The 16,163-nt window shown below is 40.2% G+C and overlaps 1 protein-coding gene across 17 annotated transcripts in view; it reads right to left on the bottom strand.

Annotated features, from left to right (window-relative positions):
• LOC116448603 (poly(rC)-binding protein 3-like) overlaps positions 1-16,163 on the bottom strand; it is a 516,599-nt gene that overhangs the window by 365,054 nt on the left and 135,382 nt on the right. The window contains exon 3 of one of the 17 annotated variants that reach the window (XM_032119259.1): positions 15,835-15,877. The exons of the other annotated variants lie outside the window; for them this stretch is intronic. The gene's annotated coding sequence lies outside the window, so the exon portion shown is untranslated. The remainder of the gene's footprint in view (positions 1-15,834; positions 15,878-16,163) is intronic. 17 annotated transcript variants of the gene reach the window in all.

Raw genomic sequence — 16,163 nt, 5'->3', positions numbered from 1 at the left:
GTTTGGCATGTGAACTTTCAGCAGAAGGTTGCTTACTTCACACTTGCTGTTATGTTAAACACACTTTTTCTTATGCCTGCTAAAGAATTGTTTAAAAATCCTCTTCCTGACAAACTGAGCCATAGGAAACCAGAGAGCTTCTATAGAAATTTTGATATCAAGAGCACTCAGATTAAACATGGGTCGTGCACAAGCTAAGTACAAAGACAGAGCAACTGAAAAGTCAGAGCTTTCTTTAGAGCCACATAGAAAATCCAGGACTTGGCAGAAGTCACTGATGAAACTCCTGTTAGCATCACTGATGCTTTAGATGTGTTTGTGCAAGGCCTAAGCTGATGCATCCCCAGCACACAACAGGGAATACCCTACTGCTACCAGGAAACCCTGGCACAATTCTCCACAAAACTTAGCCAACACAATTATCTGGGGTAAGAGAATAGGATGCCTTCAAAACCCAAAAAGCAGACCGCCACCCACACTGACGGCACAAAACACAGCTAGTGTTAGGTGTAGGACATGCTTAATACACTCACATTTCGAATTAGCCATTTGCAGCCATCTGTAAAGAACAAAGGAAACATCAAGTGCAACGAGGCAAAGGAAGATTTGATGCACGCTGTGTTCCAAAAAGTGAGCAACACAGCACTGCAGCTGGTGCTCCTGGGGCAAGGCTTAATGAATTCCTAACATGAGAGGTAACAGAAAACTGGCTGGTTGTGTTAGACTTTATCCCCACTGTACAGCTCTCTTAATCCACAGCGTGCCTGCTTTTTAGGAAGGAAGCCCCTCTTGGGTTTCTGCCAACATCACTTCCCGTGTGGGTACTTTTTGCTGTATCCAAGTCCTCCCAGGAAAGGAGCAGGGAAGAGAAGAAGGCAAGGTGAGATTTGTAAGTCCTCAGCACAGGGATTGCTGCAAGAGGTTTTGTGGGCAAGAAATCATACCCAACCCAAATCTGAACCAGTTTTTACAGTGTGCCCTATTCTGCTGCCTAAAACAAAAGGAGCCCAAAATATTTTCATGTTCCTGACCCTGAAGGGACCACTTATAAGGCCAATGCAAATAAGAACAGCTTTGCTTCTTTGCTTCTATGACATTCATATTAGAATGGGAACATATACCGGATTCACCTGTCTCATTTACAGGTGCCCCATCCTCAAAAGCAAATAGCAGCTGGCAGGCAACCAGTGGAAGAAGAGATACAGATTAAAGGAAGGGAAAGAAATATCACAGGCAAAAAAGCAGAAAAAGGCTAGACCAGAAAGTGAAAAAGAAAGAAAAAGTAGAAAAGGCAGAGGACAAAGATGTGGAAAACATTTTTTTTCCCCCTCAGGACCATGCAGGTGCTGCAAAGCACCATGGGAATAGTTTCTACATGAAGGATTAAATCTTAAAGGCCCTCAGATATATACACTTTGACATGTAAACCCAAACTTCTTGCAAAAATTTCACTTTATTTTAATATTGAAAACCAATGGCTGCTACTGTGGTGTATGAAAGCTTTAGATGACTTGCTCCCTCCCTGCACAGAAAATCTTCCAATAAAACACTGACAGAACTGGCAGCAACCCTGTGTTCTCAAACAACACCCGGAGCCACCACATCTTACCATCAAAACCACTTCATTGTCACTGAGAATGTTTGGACAAATCACAGCAAAATGAAGAATTTTTGCTCATAGGATTTCCACCCTTTGAATGAAACAAGCCAAGTGCAAGACAGTACCACTGAATCCCAAGAACAGTATGCAAGCATAACTTTGCCAAAGCCTTCAAAAGTGGGACAGGAAAGATATCGAGACTTTTAAAGAGTGCATATTCACGTATTTCAACAGCTTCTCTATAAAATATTATTAAAACCCTCAAACTATTAGAGAGGAAACACTTCATCAGTCAGTGGCCCTGAGAAGTAGCATGCACCACCACTGCCTAGAAAAAAAAAGGCATATAGTTCCTTTAGCTACAAGAAGAAAAAATATTTATAATCCAAGTAATCTTTATCTCTTCTAGGCTCCACTTAAAAATATTATAACAAACATATCCATTAAATCTCAACTATTTCCAGCTATTTTTGGAGAAAAAAAGAGATCAACAGGCAACCACTGTACATTTTTACACTAATGAATAAATATACATGACTAGTTATTTTTCTGTAATGGCACAAATTATGTATAAAGGAATCTTGTGGAGTCCACACATGCTCTTTCAAGCCTAGGAAACATTCATGAAGAAAAGGTCAAATACATCTCATGCTTTACCTAAACTTTGCAGTCTTTCAGCTACTGTTTCTTACCTACAAAACCAGTGTTACAACTCCAAAAGTTGAGAGATTATGATATTAAATTTAAGGATTCTAACCCATAGATACAATCACTTAGACTAATCCAAAAGAAACATGGGGTGCTCTTTTTGTGGGATAACAAAAGGACCAGTGTGTGCCCTGGAAGGAGAGAGCCTGCCACCAAGGCAGGAAGGGAAAGGCAACATCCCAGGAGTCTGCTCACCCACTTTCACAAGCTGTTAAGTGCCACTCAGAAGCAGAGTGACAGAGCCACAGAATTTCTTCTGTTCAGAGCTGCCTACCTGTTTCTTCTTGCTCTATTACAGCAAGGTAACAGATCCAATGCACAGCACTGTGGGATGAGACCTACCCATAATCATTATCTATGATACAATAGGGACATAAATGCAAGCCCCACTGAAAAAATAGAAATGTGTAGATGCAATAATGCTTCTCAGTTTAATTTTACGTCCAAGTATCACTGACTGTGACAGTCAAGAATGAGTTTTACAAGCTTTATCATAACATATTAAAACCAGAGACACACTCTCCCGTAAGTCTCAAGCATGAATTTAACTGCAGCATCCCAAGCCTGAATTATTCATATGAGCTCTAGATCAGGTTGAAAATATGCACAATTCCTTGAATTGAAATTGAAAAGTAGGTATACTACTACTGCCTTGTTTTTTTGGGGGTTTTTTTGGTCAAGAAAACCCCCACACTTCTTAAACCAGAAAAAAAAAAATGTATTACAAAACAAAACAATCATCTGAATGAAAAATTTAGGTATTTTCTTGTATGAGATAAAAGGTGTATAAACCAAGTGTTGCAAGTACACCAGTTTGAAATTAAGTGGGATACCAATCTGAAAAAAACTGTTATCAGAATCAAAAAGCAATAATAGAACGCAAGCAGTGATGAGGTTAATAAATGAGGCTGCCAGAAAAGGACAGGTAAAAAAAGACTGTAAGGCTGGTCTACTAGGACTGAATTGAATCATAGAATAGTTTGGGTTGGAGTGAGCCTTTGAAGGTCTTGTAGCCCAACCCTCCTGCAAAGAGCAGGGATATCTTTAACTAGATCTGGTTGCTCAGAGCCCCATCTAACCTGACCTTGAATGTTTCCAGGTTTGTGGCATCTACCACTTCTCTGGGCCACCTGTTCCAGTGTCTCACTACCCTCACCACAAAAAAAATTTCTTTATTATATATAATCTAAACCTACCCTCTTTCAGAATGAAGCCATTCCCCCTCATCTTCTCACTACATGCAAGGGCAAAGGGTAAAAACTCCCCCTCCAGCTCTCTTGTAGCCCCCTTTAGGTACTGGAAGGTTTCGCTGAAGCATTCTCCTATCTAGGCTGAACAAACCCAGATTTCTCAGCATTAAAATATCAGAGTTTTTCCAATGAGGTGTCTCACAGTTGGTGCTTCAATAGTTTATATGTTTGTAATAGTTTTTTTTTAGCTTTTCAAGGGTACATTTCCAAGAAACAGACACAGTTTTATTTGCTTATAACTTCAGCAGCATAGAATACAGCTGAAATTTGTCAGCAATATATGGAGATAAAGAAGAACCAATGAGATTATTTTGATGAATTAATTTTAACTACAATCTTAAAAAAAATCTCAATTCTATAGATGGTTTTATTAAACTTTCCTTGGAAAAAATCTGTGAGCAGCTAGGAGCAGTGACAGGACACTGAATGTTACAGGCCACAAGGGTCTAAATGGTCATTCATAAATCTCTGTTAAAATGACTAGTTTTATCTAAGAGAAATCTTACCTAAATCACTGCTCAAATACATCTGGCTTTAGCAGATTACTGGAAAAAATAAATAGTTTAGGCAAAAATATTCTATACACTTTAGCCTTTGCTACTCACAAATCTCATATGTCATAAAGAGAAACCATGTTTATCTTTAAATAATTAATAGAATACTCAAAATAGCACTTCATATAAAATATTTAGTAGCTGCACTGGGCAACCATAACAAGTCCTGCATTCATTCTTACACACAACTTTAAAGACATAAGCCATGATTATCATCTTCTTTTCAGGTTTGCAAACCAGCAACTCCAATGAGTTCTAAAGCTTCAGAGTGATGCAAAAGTCAAGCAAGATTCTGACAACACATCTGGTATAAACAATGCCTTGGAAATTAGTAATAGTTATTGTTTCTACATTTACAATGATTCCTCCTCAAGACATATATTTCCTTCTTGGTTAAAATGTACATGGATAAACACCTGAAAATCCCATCTTGCATCTGGTAGAAGAAATATAAGAACAAGCTCTTTAGTTATAGGGGTTTGCATCTCATCAGCAACAGACAGACTCCAAGGCATTGAACTATAGCACCTGGAAGTACATTTAGATTGCATGTTAAATTCTTCAGCACCCTAAACAATGAGCTAGAGTTTCACACAATATGGAACCAGCTATTTTACATTATCTATTACGTTTCCAATATGAGCCCGTAAACACAAGGTATCCTTTAATCAACAGCTGGAGATTCTGGAGCAAACCCACATTATTTATGATAATTTGCATTTATGGGTTGAAAAAAAGCAAAGGCAAAAGGGAGACTTTCTTCAGCCATGACTTTTTATTCGCTCAGAAGAAAGAGAAGTAGCCTTTATTTCGTCCTCTTTGTCCAGCACCAGAGCTGCAGCAGCAGCTGATAGGGCCAGCTTTCCTGAAGCTCTAAGTCTTCTTTGATGTGTCCTGCCATGGATAAATCTGGCATGTACCAGAACAGTGTAGTTTCTTCCCACCTGCAAAATATTCTCCACAAAACCAGCCTCTCCTTGCTTATCCCAGCACCGGAGAGACATGCTGCTGTGTTTCATAGGTGCCGGCTGCTGCAAAGGCCTTTCAGAGCTCTCCGAATCCTCCCTCCAGCCATCTATAATCTGTGTGACAGGAACAGTCTGGCACTAAGAAAGATGAGGAGCCACTAAGCCCAAAATCACTTTACACAAAACACCTCTCCCTAATCTGTTCTGAGCACTTGATCTGGTCCGCATCCATTTCTGCTCATCCTTTCATATTTTTTCAGTACCCTACCAGCCTGTGGCATTTGAAGTGTATGTATGCTTCTTACATAGATGCAAAGTCTGTAATGTGCACATCTTCTGAATAATCAATATAAATTCAGTCACCTAAGAAACATTCCTGAATATATCCTAATTATACATCAGACTGCAACTCCATGCTACTCTGACATAACACTGACAGTATAATCCTCTCCATGGCAGCATATGGTATAATCACAGATCCTGAAAATATTAAGAGCAGGCAATACTTAAGCAGATGCTTAAAAGCATACTACACATCACAAGTATGTAAGTGATCTAGAAATAAAAGATGATAGATTCCACAAGTGTGGAACTGCATATTACCAAAAGATTAAATATTTTATACAACCACTCACTACAAAGAGTGTCTGGAGTCATTCATCTGTCTTTCCTAACAAGGATAAATATTTCTTCACTGTTCAGGAAAAGCAGTACTCTATGAATAACTGACTTCTAAATAACTGGTATGATGTCCAAGTTCACATAATTAAATCTCCCTTTGTCAAGACATACAGATAGTAAACGGTTCTTAAAAGGGAATTAGAAAAGACAACAACATCAAAACTTAACCTCTTAAAATCAGTGAACTGGAATAGTCTCCATTACTAGGCCAGAAAGACACACTGCTTATAAATTCCCTCTTCCCTCATCCAACTCTGATCATAAGTAGATATTATTGCCTGTTAGAGTCCAAATAAAAATTATGTGAAACAAAGGCAAACAGAAATGTTGTCATCTAAATTCTATCCCAACTGGGGTCAGTGGCAAGGCTCCCATGAACTTCAAAGACAACAGGATCTGGCAGGGGTTAGGCATTCCAAATGGCATTCAAACAACAGATGGACGTTTGCTGCAGTTCAAAGGCATGAGACATAGCTTCTGCCTTGCTTATGCTAAAATCTTACCCCAGCTTATACAATTGTGGAAAGACCATTACTTCTACACATGAGGGAGAGACCACTGGGAGCCTCATGCAAGCTACCGTCCTTCTGCCCCAAAACTGTGGTGAAAGTCATCTTACTAGGATAAAGAAATAAAACAGTAAAAAGTGGCTGTAGTGGTCAGAGGATGTGTTTGCTTGGCAGCAATCCAGTAGTTTGCAGCAGATGCTGGGGAGTGAGGGTGCATCCCCTCTATCCCACATTTCAGTTCACTCCAGTCAGGAATTTGTGTGCAGTATTTAGCACTACAGAAAGACACATGCCCATGCTCGTGCTCACAGCCAATTACTGCTTGGCCTTAGTTTATCATTAAAATATTCCTTTTGTTTTGTTGAGGTTAGAAGACTTATCCTATTCTACTAAAATAATCTATAGCGATCTCCATATTATTAATGGCAATTTAATGAACAAGTATGTTCACATCCAGCTAAAATGGGGAATTCAGAAATTTTTGAAAAAGCAATCACCTCTTATTGCTTTTAGTTTCCTGGCATCTCTCTAATTTATTCCATTTTACTAAGTTTCCTACACAATCTGGAAACATTGTTCATGGGTTTGTTTCCTCAGTTTCCTCCAAATGGCTCTTATATACAGTCATATCTATTCAAAATGGAAATCTTAGGAAATAACCATCCTGTGGAAAGCAACTCCATGGCATTCTTAGAAAAGCCACAAATTTCAATTCGAAGACAAGAAATCCTCTGCCAAAGAGGAAGGGTTTTATAGGCTTAAGAGTGGGTTAAAAACACTCATCTGAGGGGAGAAATATAATGCAAAAGACCCAGTAAAATTTGGGAAAGTACATTTACATCAAACTCAGCCAAATAAGTTTACGAAGAACCATGGGCTGGACTACATGGGCTACAGGTACCGAGGCATCTGTGCTGGCTCCAGACATAACCAGCTTGGACTCAGAGCCCACATAACCAGGCTCACATGGCCAGTGTCCAGCTGGCTTAAGTGAGTGTTAGCTCACCAGCATGTCAACTCTGTTACACTTTTACTGTGCGTTTTTATAGCGTGATTTGTGATTATCTGTATTTGCTTTCCGCAGCCACCGCTGTCACTGTTCTTCTCTGCTCTGTCTCCTTGCACCACAGATAACCAGGAGTCTCTTGCATCAGTTGAGCGGCAAATTGCAAAACAGTGGGGATGTGGTTGAAGAAAGCTCTGTAACATCTCCATGAAACAAAAAAATACTTAATTGAAATTGAGAACACCATTCAGTGAACATAAATATGAACTTCAAGTGGTTCTTTGCTCTCATACTCACATCAGCTTTTCTGTAGCCTCTTTTGTAACTCTATTCTCATACTCCCAGTGCATGGAAGCCTGTTCAAAGATACTTCAAACAATACAAAAAACCCAGAAGTTTGGGCATACAAAGAGTATCCCAAATTTCTTCAGAGTTACCATTCAGCATCTTGCCAATAAAATAAAACAAAAGGGTCCTTTTGTCCTGGATGACTCTGACTGAGAAATGACTTGGATTTACCCCCCCAATAGCTCATTCTCTCTGAGCATGCACAATTTGGAAGCAGAATGCCCTAAAAACAGGAAAGTTGTTAATGACAAACTCTATGCAACAGGCCCTGACAGCAAAACATTTCACCAACAATTTACTGACAGTTACACTTTGGAATTGAGGACAAAGGCAATTTCTCATTCACAAAGAGTTACTCTGGGCATTTTCCTTGCAACAGTATATTCCAAAATGTAAATTGAAGATTAGTGTTTACAGGTTTATCATGCAGTCATTTTCCTGTCTTTGTAGATAAAGTATGTCTCAGACAAGCTGTCCAATTATGTCTTTTTTTAGGATGTAATGAAATAATTATTACTCTAAAGTTCATGTGCTTGCGCCTAATGTAGCAAGGATCTAAGCCACCTTTTGTCCCACGAGCTGTTCCAAACCTTATCTGGATCCATACTGAAAACAAAAACCAAGGGATATGTTACAGCATCTTAAGATGTCCTATAACACTGGCTGATGGTGAAAGACTGCAGTTAGAGATCTCTCACATTTCCCCTGTATTTCATGACTGTCCTGCAAAGAAAGTCAAAAGTAAGGCTGCATAGATAACATTTCCTGGTTTGACCATTGAACAAAACCAAACATGGATGCACAAACCTCACAATGCTTTTGTTTGTATTCAGCTCAAATACAAGTTTCTAACAAATCCCAAATTAAATATACACGTTTAAGCACCTAGAAAAATATAAAGGATCTACATAAATACAGAAGTAGAAAGCACTGAACATTCTCTTTTAACCAATATCTACTGCATAGAGCATTTCCTTAGTCCTAGGTGAGTTAAATCTCACTGACAGCACATCAGTTTTTCTAGAGTGGCATAAAACTTAAGACAGGGTTACTAATTTTGCTATTATACATGCATTGAAACAGATGTGTGAATCAAAATCTTCAGTCTTTCAGACAACATAAACACTTGCTGACTTGCTTGATAAATATCTCTGCTTTGTGTGGCAGAGCTGCAGAACTGGAAAGCTATCCCATCCTTGCAGTAGTCAACAGACAGAAGACAGACATGGATTCAAATCTTTCAGGGTAAAACATCATTTCAGCTAATGTCTTATGCAGCTCAGAAGAAGGAAATAGTCTCATAATCCTGATATAACTTGTGAAAGCAAACAAACAAACAAAAATCAAGAAACCCTCCCTCCACGATTCCACAAATAGGAGTGTCCTGGAATTTTTCTGAGCCAAAACCGAGATACATTCAGTCTGACTTTACAGGTAACACACAAGTCATCTAGCAAATATTCAGACTCCTGAACTGACTTTGCATCTCTCAAGTCAAATATAAGCAATATCTCTTTTCTTCTCCTTTCCTCCCAGCATTGAGAGAGCAGGCAGCAGGCTATTCCACTTCTTTAAAATTATAATATCACAGAAAGTTAAAGTCTTGAAGTTCAGAGGTGAAGGCAGAAATCACAGATCCACATCTCCACAACACCACAAATTGCATATTAATGTTTGTTCATAGATGTGACTGAAACCTGATGATTTGCAAGAGCAGAGGCATTAGCAAGCGGCCATGAAAATGGATTTTTACATTGAGAATGATAAGGTTGATACTGGGGTTTCTGCAGAGGAACTTGAGTAGCAACTGTCTGGTTCCAGCCAGGACAGGGTTAATTTTTACAGTAGCCAGGAGAGGACATGGCTAGGACAGAGGTTATTCTGTATCACCTCACATCATTGTCCCTGGCAGGAGGAAGGGAGTCTCTTCCAGGGGGGTTTCCTTCTGGGTGGGTGTTGCGTGGCAGAGGCAGTGGTCAGGTATGGTCTGTTGTGGGGGGCAGGGTTCTGGGTGAATCATTCACCTCTTTCTTGCACCCTCTGTCATTAGTTTCGTTTCTGTTACAGTTTATTGTCTTATCTCATTGCTGTTTCCAGTAAATTGTTCTTAACCTGTGGTCTTAACCTTTTGTGCCTCCAATTCTCATCTCTGTCCCACCATAAGGGGAGGAGAAGGGAAGAGAGTGGTTTGGAGAGTCACAGTGGGAGAACTATATCGGGCAGTGTCATTGCTAAACCACAACACAAGTTAGAGGCAAAACTGAACAAAACAATTTCTTTCTGTCAGTGGTTAAGCCAAGCTTTAAGGCTCAGAAGAGAGTGAAGGTTAGTTTTGATGGCTTACAGAGATGCAGTACTTTTCCTACGTTCACTTCCTATTTTGTCCTCAGCAAGTGACTATTCGAGTGCTGAAACTTCCACATATCTACTCATCCTCCTGAACTTGGGCAAAACCTCAGTCCCAGACCACGAGTAACAGTTGCAATACAACAAAGTAAGCCATATTCTCCTACTTAATCCCCAATCTACAATTATTCAAGCATCAGATCATCATTCAGTGAGAAACAGGTTTTGCATATTTAAAACTGTACCCTCTTATGCCCTTTAATTCTTTCAAACTGCCCTGGGGAACTGAAGGATAGTTAGTATGACCAATACCAAGAGGAAAGCAAGCTATAAAATTCATCTTTATACAAAGGCTTTAAATTTTCTGTACATCACAGGTACATACGAGCTTCAAATGGCAATGACAGCATGTGGTACATAATTGTAAAATCAGTCTACCTTAACAGGTTAGCACCATTCAGCGATGCTAGAGCATGCATTGTGTTGTACATGGGGGAAAAATTAGAAATTGTGTCTGCATTGAATGGTTTCTCTCTTCTTCAGGTACCCATATTCGACCTCATGCATTCAGCTTGTTCCCCGAAGCACTGTGGTAGTAAGTCCTCCCTCCTCAATTCCTAGCCACAGTGGGAACGAAATGGACATGCTCTAATAGCAAACTGTCTGAACAGTGGAAAGTTTACATGTATTTGTGGTGAGGCTCTAAGGGCCATAAGGACCTCCTACCCATCACAGAATATAATGAAACCAAAAAATAAGATTTTTACCAATGAAGAAAACTGCTCATTATTGTTCTAGACTTTGCTTAATTTCTCCTGCTCCTACTTAGCATACATGAGAAATGCTGGAATAGAGATTGCACTAACAAGGGCCAACACAGATGTACAAATAACTTACAAAATTTGAGAAATTGAGGGCAGGGAAAGAAATGAAAGTTCTTAATGAGCTGCAAAAGGGCTTACTGTCAGCAGTCAGATTCAGCATGGCAGGGATCAGGAAAAATATGTTCAGCTCTCTTCTCAACAGCAGTCAGACGTGGAAAAAAAAAATCACAGAGTATTAGAGAAAAAAGCAAAGTTAATCAAAGCTAATGATTATACTGCCTTGAAGTGAATGGGAGCAATTCTAGAGCAGCATTCATCCCTTTGGGCTAAAGTGAAAAATCTGCATCTCTTGGCAATAATCACCTGCGTATGATGTGCTCTGTACACTCTGCTTGGGCACAGAAAATCACCGAGAAGGAGAGACCACCAATGGAACCTCTCAGTGTTTCTTCCATTTCTGTAAAAATTTCAAGCTGAAAATGGTTTCTTTTCATATAGAAACTATTTTTTTTCCTGAATTTCAGATTAAAAATAAATACATAAAGAAATCTTACTGGCTACCACAGTTACTGTGGATCTTATTTTGAAGCACCAGATTATTGTTTTGTGTGATGCCTGTGAAACTTCCTTCCACAAAATGAGAACTTATGGCACTAGAGAAACATACCCACCTCCCATTAGAACCAGTATTTCATAGAAGCATGGAAAGCCTGAATATATGCTCATTTTCAGACTATCTTTGGCATAATCAGTATAATAATGAGGTATTCCTTTTTCTGAAGTACTTGCTTAACTTGGATCCACTTCCACAGAGTTTGGCCAAAAGACATCTGCATAACAAGCAGAAGCTCTCCTCAGTGCAGGGGACATCCTGCCCCTGGAAATGCAACATGAAGCACCATGCCTGCCACTCGGGATATGTGAAAGCCACATGGCCCTTCACTTACAATGCTTCTGACCTTGGCCATTCCACCAAAAAGGCACAGCATCAGATGCAGCATGAAGAGTTTGTGCAGCTGCATAGTTTGAACAGGTTGTCACCTTATTTATCCCTGTACAGCCTCGCAACAGCAAAACACATGCCCCTGCATCCACAAAGACAAGCTATTGTAATTCTCTCCCTATTGAGTTTCCTTACAGGGCTTTCCTGCCACGCACAGTAAGTGTGGCATGCCACCAGTGTGTTGGCCATGGAGACAAAGCAGCAGTGATCACATTACAGCCACCCAGCATGGTGCTCCAACACTCAGGCCAAAAAAGGCCTTCTGAAGCAAGGTGTTGTACAGATTTGTTCACCACTGGTTGCAAAGCTATATTTTCTTAAAATCCCCTCATCCTTGCATTTGAATTAACACAAAGGAACGCTAAGTAACCTCTTCTCCAGGTAAGCAAGCACCTTCCCTGTAAGCAGCTCTGTGTGCCTTGGCAGGTCACAGCTGCCCTATCCACATCTCCTGCATGTTCATCCAGCCCTTCAGTCCACAGACACGTCTGCCTCTCAAAGGATTTAACTTCAGCCTTTAGAGTTGTACCCTTTACCTTCAGTCTCATGCCTGGAAAAACCCTTCCTGCAATGCTTACACATCCTCTCTTCTCCTAGGCCTCCTGCCTCCAGGAATTGGTTAGAGCAATTCTGTAGGTCTATTTTAACATGATGTACCCTCCCTAAGTGAAGAAACTCTATGTAAATAGGTATCAGACCCATCCAAAGCATAATCACCATTAATTCTGGATTTACTGTGATTAGCTAGTTCAAGTGAGTCCAACAGTGATGCAATTAGCATCCAAGGCACACAGCAGCAAGTGCATTCTCATCACACAGAAATTAAGATGTAAGAATTGTCAGTGCAGCACCCTTCACTCCTCTGAGGACTCAGAGTGCTTCACAGTGAAAATGTGGATGCTGCTCCAGGGGCTCACCTATATGAAGTAAGCTGCTTCCACAGGCCTCAGGGAAAAGCCCCAGCTTGCAAACCATGTCAATAGCTAAACCTCCTGGCAGTCTCTGCAGTGCTCCCTAGGTCTGTCTTAAGTAACTAGAAAATTAGTATAAGATGAAGCAATTGTCATCAAAGACACAACATCTATCTGCAGCTGGGGTATTTTACTTGAAACTACATTTTGCATGGTTCTCTGGATAGGTGTTCCCCATGCAGAAGCAGTACCAAGCTGCTGAAAGAGACCACCAGTGTCTTCCATCCCCATCCACTGGGAAAGAACTGGTTTTTGTACAGCCTTCCTTCAAATAATCTTGTCTGTACGAAAACTGCTTTGTGAAAAATTACAAGTGAGGACAAGGCGGGGATTCAGTTCAAAATTGCACTAGAGCTCCAAACAAAAAAAAAACACAACCAAAAAACAAACCAAACCAACCAACCAACAAAAGCCAAAAGACCCGCCAAAAGCAGGTCTCAGCCAGCACAACCATATTCAAACATCTTTTGCGGGAGCCCAAATTCCCCCTAACTTTTGCTCTGGGCTGGGGACCCACAAGCCCTGTCAAATGACAGCTGCCTTCCTAAACCACTTCTACATTTCTTTCAGAAACAGGTGCATGAAGAAGGCATTATTATACTTTCTCTTTTCAGCGTCAACTCAGAAATCATAGGTTTCAGTGCTGTTCAAGTGTAAAACTTCAGGCTACTGGAGAAGATATCTAAACAACTACCCAAACAAAGTGCTTACATACTGTGGGAACACAAAGATCTCATAGTGCATATAAGGAAATAGCTGGAAAAAGCATCATGGGTTTCTCCTCTCCTGGGAAAAGCCAAGCCCATTCCTAGGATTGCCTTCTGTCAAGAATCCAGGTGCACTTGGTGGAAAACACAGAAGGATGAAGGAATTCAGTGTGTACCTCAGAGAGCATAGCAATAAAAGCACCTAGAAAGGAGGAGGAAGGGGACACACATACATTCACAATTGTGGTAATTGTCCTCCAGAGCAGCCCTTATACATGCTGAGGCTCTGCTCCTCATGAAGTGGGTGGACATGTACCCAGTGATGGGAAGTAGTGGATTAACTCTTCCTCTTGTTATGTTTGTACACACAGCTTTTACTTTCCCTATTAAACTGTCATTATCCCTATCCAGGAGTCATCTTGCCTTCCTTCTATTTTCTCCCTATTCTGCAGGAGTGGAGAATGAGCAAGTAAGTGGCTGGGTGGCTGTTGACCCATGTCAACCCACCACATCTGTATCACTTTGTGTGAACTAGAAGCACAAAGACTGTAAATGGTACATTTTAAGGGCCAACAAGCTCCAACACTAAAGATATTTTGAAAAAAGACACTCCCATCTGAAAAAGACATAATTCTTCTTTTTTCAATCATTTAACAGAAATCATTAGAGACAACAGCAGGTATGAAAAAAGTGTATATATATACATATATATGTACACACACTTCATGTGTATATATATGTGTGGGTGCATGCACATACATATATGAAATAAAGCAAAAGCACTAACTACTTTCCTGAGCAACACTTGGCAGCAAACTTGCTCTCTCAAAATCTAGAGCTGAAAAAGCCAGCTGAAATCAATGGCTCTGAACCTGTGCCATATCACTGACTGGTCCTTCTGCACAGGGCCCCACATTGCTCCCAGAGTGGAGAAGATGGAGGCCTGGTGCGCTTACAGGATATTGGGAGGGCTGTGCATGGTCGCTGGCTGGGGGTGGTGCTGCTGCAGTGCCTGCCCTGACTGAGCCCATCATCACTTCTGTCCTGGTGCTGTCTCCATGCTCGGCCCTGCTCCAGCAGGTGCTGCCCCAAAACCCTATGTGTGTGCACCAGTGTTGGCTGGCAAGTCTGTGAAGCAGCAGGTAAGGGTCAGACAGAATCCCCAGACTCAAATATCGCTAAGTTGACAGTTTCACGGAGAGCAGTTTGTATGGTTGTTTCCAAAACCAGTGATATTTACTTTAGTCCATCATGCTTGCTAGTCTATCTAAATTACTAAAAGAAATGTGGCCTATTATACCAAAATTCAAATCTGCTATTGGTATGAATTCACTTATTATAGAAAAATTATCCAGCTAATCGAATTATAATCAAAATATGAAATTGATCTTTAAATTTTCCTAAATTTTTTAAAGAGCAACTAGAAATTCATCATTACAGAAGGAGATGCAAATAGATGAAGAATTCAGATCCATTTTTTTTGTTAATCTACCATCCATCTGTTAGACGATTATAGCATTATCCAATAAAGCCTTGACCACACAGTACAAACAAACAAGACAATCAAGTGTCTAATAATTAACATGCAGGAGGGAGTTTTTGCATGAAACAAGCCACATCACTTTATTAGCACAGTTTCCCTAATGAATGCAAGTTTTATCATAGACTGGATACTGTAAAATATTTTTAGGTCAGGAAAAGAGCACATAAAGGCCTTAAAGAGAAAAATAACATTAATCAGTACCTTCATTAGTTGCATGCAGATCATAGATCTTTCTGATTCTAATTGTTAAAAAGTGGGGCATAACCAACTCAGTCGTAAATTCCCCAGTGCAGACACACAATTTTTACATTCGTTGGAGGATACAGAACTCATTAGTGGCAATATGTCAACCATCAATTTCAAAAAACAAATTCAACAATGATCTGGGAAAAAAACCTGCCATTTTAATGCAACAGTTACTATCCTTATTAAACACAATTCCTTAGAAGTGGAGCAACTGTGGTAACAGACTAAACAATAGAATCCTGATTCTCCTCCTCTCCCTCCAATCATCAAATACTGAGGAGAAGCTTTTGTTTAAATTGCTTAGTTACTGCCAAGTTGTTTACTGACCTCTTAAATTTTATGTTACAGCATGCTGCTGTGGTAAAACTGTGAGCACAGATGAAATAGCTGCCTTAAAAAGCTTCTCCCCACCCCCACCTGCCCCTCGTGGTATAAGGAGCACAATTCACCAGAAGACTACTAAATTCCATATTTTTAAGACAAGGAACAGCTGCAGTGGGCTAGAAAGGAATTATAATGAGGCCCAAAGCTCCACTTGTAGGGAAGCTCCCTTCAAGTACATCAACTTACCAATTACAGTTGCAGAAAACATTCAAGACTGAGATGTGAGAGCCTGGAACAAAGAAGAAACAAGGAAACCTCACTCACCCATTGCCATCTCTGCAGCAGGGATAACCTGCACGCTTAGAGGCAACAACACATAGCGCCAGAGTGTCAGAACAACCTGTTACTGGTTTTTTTTCTCTTGGAAGAGGAACATACCACAATGAAGATAGGAATGTCATCTTTTATCACTGATGAAGTCTGCCTATTTCTCATATATGCTGGCAAATACTAGGAACAACCAAAATTCCCTTTGGTGGAGGGCCTCCCTACTGCCAAATCAGATTGGCCCACAG

This window comes from Corvus moneduloides, chromosome 1 (assembly GCF_009650955.1).
Source record: "Corvus moneduloides isolate bCorMon1 chromosome 1, bCorMon1.pri, whole genome shotgun sequence".
NCBI lineage: Eukaryota > Metazoa > Chordata > Aves > Passeriformes > Corvidae > Corvus > Corvus moneduloides.
The sequence above is the reverse complement of the archived record's forward strand: the minus strand, read 5'-3'. Positions and strand labels throughout refer to the sequence as shown.